Consider the following 7022-nt stretch of genomic DNA (forward strand, 5'->3'; position numbering starts at 1 on the left):
ATATAAAATAATAAATAATATCTCTCCAAAATAATTAAAATTGTAATACAAATTAAAGTAGTTACTCTTATAAATACTAAAATTAGCAGTGTTTCTTAATTTTACCTGCTTTCTTTATGACTTTAACGAAGTCTCTGGTCTGCTTGTTGGAAATGCTGAAATAAATTAAACCCAATACATGGTTTTATAAAAATTTTAATTCCTCCTAACCTTTGTTATTATTTTTAAATCTCTTACCTGGAAAGTTCCATCAAAGTATTTATTAGACATGTTGTCAAGGAAAAAATTCAAAGAAAACAACAAAAAGACATACAGTAACCAAAGTTTGAAAAGAGTGTTTAAGATATATGTACACACAAAAACTGGTATTTTAAATCAATATGATAAATAGAGATTAGTTTTCAAAAGTCAGGAATAAGCTTCAATGGCTTCATCAGATATGGAGGAGATGGGATGGGGACAAAAGTAGAAAGGGACAAGAGTCAAAGGACCTCTTTAAGATGTTGGCTTTTCCAGTTCCGTTTCATTAGTCAGTAATCAATAACGAACCTAGATATACTGCTCATTTCCATTAAAATCAGCCAGGAATTCCTTACCTCCAAGGCAATGTTCACTATCAGGGGACATTCGGCAATGACTATAGACATTCTTGGTTGTCACAGCTAGGAGTAAGGGAGTGCTACTAACATCCAGTGGGCAGAAGCTGGGGTGATATTAAACATCTTACAATGACCAGGACAGAGCAGCGTAACAAAGCAGTATTCAGACCAAAATATCAATAGTGCTGATGTTGAAGAAACACTGCTCTAGGGCCAAATGGGAACATTTGTTCTTCTTTATAGCCCTCAGGCTCTTTTACAGAAATCCTCTTCCCACCCCCTTGGCTGTACCCTTGATGTTCATTTTAGCTTGATTTCACCTGTAAACAAATGGAATGAGGCAAAATGACAATGTGTGTTGAGGAGAGCGACCACAACTATATAATCACAACACACTCCCTTGAGATGTTACTAAAGATAATTTTTATTATCTTTATGTGGGAAATATATTTCCAAAATGTAATGTTTCCAGCATTTGAAGTGTATCACATCTGTTTCTGCTTCATGACATATTTTGGCCTAATAATATGTTTTCTCTGCATGATGATACTTTTCAATTCATTTTCTGACTTGAGGTACATTTTTTCTCTTCTTGGTTCAGGATAGATGATTTGTTAAATACTAATTTTCCATCTACATATCTGGAAAAAGCATTTTGATCCTAAAATTTCTGGCCCCTGTATTCCAGGACAAATGATAGCAATTCCTTCCTGTTTATAAATAGCTATAAAATATGAATTAAACCACCAAAGTGTCATTAGTGCTAAGATGATTTATCAGGCTCTGTTAAGAGCATTATTGAAGCAAGAGCAGAGGGAGGCATTATGGGGATTTATTTATTTCCCAGCCGTGATGCAGAGCTCTTATCAGAATAAAATCATGTCTTTTTAGATCCAGTGTAGATATGGCACAAATAATCGCAAAGCCCACAAAGTAGACCAGCTTGCTTATAGGAGGTATCTGATATTCCTGGAATAGATTGGGTTATTATACCAGCTTGAACATGAGCTGTTGGACTCATTTCTTACTTGAAGTAAGGATTAAGTTTATTATTGATTTAACCTATATTTGTAGTATTGATTTGAAACCAAATTAAACTTTATAGTTATACTACTGTCAATTTTTACCTTATTTTTAGCTAGATTTTTCATGTGTTTTTTTTAAAGAAGTTACATACAGTCACAAATATATATGTCAGCTATCTACCATCTTGAAATTGAGTAAAAAGCTGCATAGCATAGTCATGAAGTGACAGGATTTCTCTGCCAAACAAATTGACATTTGATTTTCTGCCCCACAATTAAATAGTTGGGTAACCTTAGGGAAATATTCTTATTTTCCAGGTATGGCACATAATAGTAGTCAATGATATTATAGCTGATCATGTTTTGTGTTTTTCCCATAACTAAAGGATTTATTTGTATAATTAAACATAAGTGGTTGAAATTATTTATGTTTTCAGATTTTTCACTCTTACTCTTTCTCCTTCCTCTTCTTTTTGATGTTTTCCTCCTTCCCACTCTCTACACACACACACACACACACACACACACACACACACACACAATGACATATGTAAAGTTTTTTTTTTTAAAGATTTTTTATTTATTTATTTGACAGAGATCACAAGTAGGCAGAGAAGCAGGCAGAGAGAGAGAGAGGAGGAAGCAGGCTCTCCACTGAGCAGAGAGCCTGACGTGGGGCTCGATCCTAGGACTCTGGGATCATGACCTGAGCCGAAGGCAGAGGCTTAACCCACCGAGCCACCCAGATGCCCCCCATATGTAAAGTTTTTATACACATATGAGTATTACATTTTGACCTGGTAATAATTTGATGAGGATTAAATGAGACAGTGGATGCAAAATGTTAACATTCTTTGTCTCGGATATAATGATAATTCAATGATTTTCAGTCATTATTATTTCCACATGCCAAACATATTATACTGAAATGATGTTTTAGATAACTTATTATAAATAACTCACTTAAGAATAGCAAACATATATTCTTATTAGTAGTAATCTTCATTCCTCTAAGGCTTGTATGTTGTTCTTAAAAATTATATCTTAGAAGCTTAGATTTTAAGTCATCTTTGGTGTCATTTAGTCTTATCTACTTTTTGAGATGAGGGAACTGAGAGCTAAAGATTTTTCAGAATATGGCAGAGTTATCTTTGAAGCAATCTCTGTTTATATTTGATCAAAGTGATCTACTCCTTGTTCACTGAGAAGTCAAGAGGGATTATCTCCCTTGGGATGCTTTTGGAGGAAAAAGTGGAAACATCAGTTTGGAATTACAGAGTTAAAATGAAATGATACAATACAATGAGGAGCGTGTTCATTTCCACATTTGCCCAAACTTTTAAATGAATAATAAAATGCTTAAAGAAGTTTTTATAATATCTCAATCATTTGCAAGAAACAAGCTGTCCTTTATTTGCTCCCTTTCAATTTGATGTGTATTTTCCCTTCAATTTAAAATAGATTTGCATAAGTTGACTAACTAGTAAAAGCAATGCTGACTGAGAAAAAGACTGCCTACTGCAAAGACTGAGTAATCATAATTTAGAGTTTTAGTGGGTAATGAAAATTAAGATAAATCCGGACTGGTTTTAAGACAAATTAAAGCATGGCTTAGTTGACAGTTTCTAATTTGCAACCTAAATGTTTCTTCATGATTTATGTCTTCCCAAATGTAAATATGCTCATCTATTTTTATTTATTTAAAATGGTTATAATTATTTATATAATGAAAAATTTGCTCATTGTTATAGCCAATCATTTACATACACTCTTGCAGAAATAGGAACTTAAAAGCAGAATTTTGTTGTTCTACATACTTGTGTCTCATACCTTGTGTAGGTAAAATATATCTACAAATACATCATTTTAATTACTGTCTTAGTAATCTTTATAATAATTTCTAAATTAGTGTGTGAATGTTTGATGTTGGAAAATGGGGACTAGGTACACAGACCAACCTTCCTGCAGAAACAAGACATTTATTATAGATATATCTTGGAAGTTTGTGTTGATACCATAATGGTTACATGCTGGGACAAGTGATGAGATGACTTTTGCAGAAGTGATTAAGTTAAGGATTTTGAGGGGCATCTGGGTGACCCAATCAGGTGTCAGACTCTTGATATTGGTTCAGGTCATGATCTTACAGTCATGGGATTGAGTCCCACATAGAGCTATGTGCTCTGCGTGGAGTCTGCTTGAGATTCTCTCTCCTTCTTCCTCTCTCTCCCCCTTGCTAAAGAATGCCTAGCATTGCCAGAAGCTGGAAGAGGTAAGAACAGAATGCCCTCTCAAATCTTTGGAAGGAACATGGCCCTGCTGCTGCCTTGATTTCAGACTTACGGCTTCCAGAACTGTGGGAGAAGTGTCTGTTATTTTAAGCCACTAAGTCTGTGGCAATTTGTTACAGCAGCCCTACGCAGCTAAACAACACTGAATAACCTGAATTATTAATCTTGAGAGTGGACTAGTAAGTGCTTTGGATGACAGAGTATGCAATGAGTATATATACATCATAAAACTGAAAGTAAAGGCACAATGAGGTAACGAAGATCCCTGGTTTTGTGTTTGGACAGTCTGTTCAAGTAAATAGCTCATTTACACCTTCCTTATGCCCAGTGCAATGGACTGATTTAACTTCCTCCTGGTCACAAAGGAGCATGAGCTATGGAGTTGCTTGAAAACACAGAGAAGCTCTTAAAATGGATTAGAAATGTGTTAGAGCAGGTGGTAGTAGGTGAGCCACAAAGAATGCTGTTTCCTTCACAGCAGCCATATTTGTGAGGAGCCAGTTTTGATGTATTTGTACCCCCTTTCATTTCCCTATATTCTTGGCACATTATAAATCCTTCCCATGAAGTTAAACTTCCTTAATCAGATGCCAAGATGGATGGCGTTGGTCAGTTTGTCAATTCTTTTCCTTGGTTCCTGACAGCACACAGTGGCAGAGGATGAATGCGAACCTTGTTTCCTCTCTCAACAAGCAGCAGCATTTTCCTTGTTAGCCTCCCTCTTGCTGGAAACCCACCCCTCATTCCCTGTGCCTCCATTCACTTAAAGCAGAATTGGATCAGACTCACCTCAAATGTTATGATTTTCTTTCTCATTTGCTACATGTCTGATTATATTCTTCTCATACCAGAAAGAGCCATAGCATGTTTGTAAGGTTTTACATCTTTTTAAATTTAATGTTATAGACTCAGCAAGTTGTGTTGACATTTTAGTGACATCATAAACTAATTTATATTATAATCTAAGATAGCATGCTGTTTTTGGAATATTTTCTTAGTTTGTCATCTTATAGATGTAGCAATTAATCAAACAATAATTATTCATGATGCTTAGAAGATTGAGAAAAATTGCTTTTAATTTGCAATGACTTGGCATCCTGTGACTTATGTTACCATTAATGGGTTTATCACCAAACAAAATTGAGTACATTTCCTAATATCCATTTTACATTTCCCATCCTCCAGCCACACTGCAAATCAGCAGGCACCACAGTGCATACTGTATTTTTATTGATTCAAATTGTGAATCTATGGCCTTTCATTTTTTAAAAAAGATTTTATTTATTTGACAGAGAGAGACACAGTGAAAGAGGGAACACAAGCAGCAGGCAGAGATAGAGGGAGAAGCAGGTTCCCTGCTGAGCCGGGAGCCTGATGCGGGGCTCCATCCCAGCACCCTAGGTTCATGACCTGAGCCAAAGGCAGATGCTTAACCCACTGAGCCACCTAGGTGCCCCTCTGTGTTCTTTCAAAAGATGCTTTGCCAGACTAGTTTTTGCTCTGTCAACTGGCTGCTCATTTTTTTTTTTAAGTGAGGATTCTCAAGAAATGCATTTACCAAGGGAAAGAAGGCTGCTGTAACTTTGTGAGGCAAGCTGGCAAAAATGGCAACTGATCTATATCTTCTGTTTATACACATGGTAAAAATCACTACCTTGTATTTGTTTTTCTTTTTCATGAAAATAATACCTCCAATATTGGTTGACTGTACATTTACAACATAGAAGACTGAAATAGTCAAATGGTCTAATTTAAGTATTACTAGAAAGAATTTAGTATAGTGTTGCAGAGCATTAGCTTTCGTGTTGTAAAGATCTTGGTTTATATCCTGGATGTGCCATTTAGTAGCTTTATGTTCTCAATCCAAGTTATTTAAATTTTGAAGTAGAGTTTTTTCATCTGCAAAATGGGGGATAATTCCACTGATGTTATGCTATTAGTTTAGGTAGGAGTTAAGTGGTTATAAACACAATGCTCTGTTCCATTCCTATAAGTGCTCAGTTAGTGCTAGTTAGTGGTGTTTAGTTTGATAATCCAGACAGAAGGCTTTCATATGTCATATCAGAATATTTTAGCTTTTGAATATATATAATCATAAAACTGAAAGTAATAGGACTTCAAAGGATCTGATAGCTAAGATAACTGATATTCAGAGTGATTAAATGGCATGCTTAGCATCACACACCTGATTAGAGGCAATATTGAGACTAGAATCAAGGTTCTCAAACTTTTGGAAAATGTATTCTCCTAAAAACCTTGTTGGCTTATCCTGAATGCCCTCGTTCCATCCAGGTTTGCCAAATTTAGCAAATAAAAAGACAAAGTACTCAGCTAAATTTGAATTTCATATAGAAATAATTTTTTAGTTTGAGTATGCTCCATACAATATTTAGGACATACTTAAATATAAAAGTATGTGATAAAAAGAATAGTAAATGCTATGCAATACTAAATAATACTAAAATATACAATACTAAACGAATTGAACATTCCAATCTTTACAACACATTTGTACTGAAAATGATTTCTTGTCTGCCTGAAATTCAGATTGAACTGAGAAACCTGTATTTCTTCTGGCAATCTAATTTTGATCACTAGTGTTCTGTAAGCAGCTTTAAGTTTTATATTCATTATTCCTGGCAATCCGTGTTCACTTTGCAGCCATCTAAATTGTCTTCAAAACAGGTGTGGACCAAGCACAACCATAAATTGTGATAGATCTTCATAAACCCTGTATGAAAACCAATCTCATACTTCTCTGCTATTTTCTCATTCTTACCACCAAAGAGTTGTTACTTCTCCTTCTTGATATGTTTTCCATGGTCAGAATCTAAGTGTTCGTAGTAGGCTGCACAAGGTTGTCTTATAAGTACAGATATATTGGGACTTTATTATCTAAATGGTTGTATATGGAAAAATCCAGGTTAGGAAACACTATTGGTTAACTTAAAAGACATACGTCCAAATGATCTCTTTTATTTTGGACCTCACTGTTTTCCTGGAACTCACTTCAATGTACCATTCTTCTTACCAAACTCAAGTATGGAAAGCCTGAAGTGGGTACAGCCAATTGATCATTAACTAGACCAGGTGGAAGCAGTTTGCTG

The sequence above is a fragment of the Lutra lutra genome, chromosome 2 (assembly GCF_902655055.1).
Source record: "Lutra lutra chromosome 2, mLutLut1.2, whole genome shotgun sequence".
In the NCBI taxonomy this organism is placed as follows: Eukaryota; Metazoa; Chordata; class Mammalia; order Carnivora; family Mustelidae; genus Lutra; species Lutra lutra.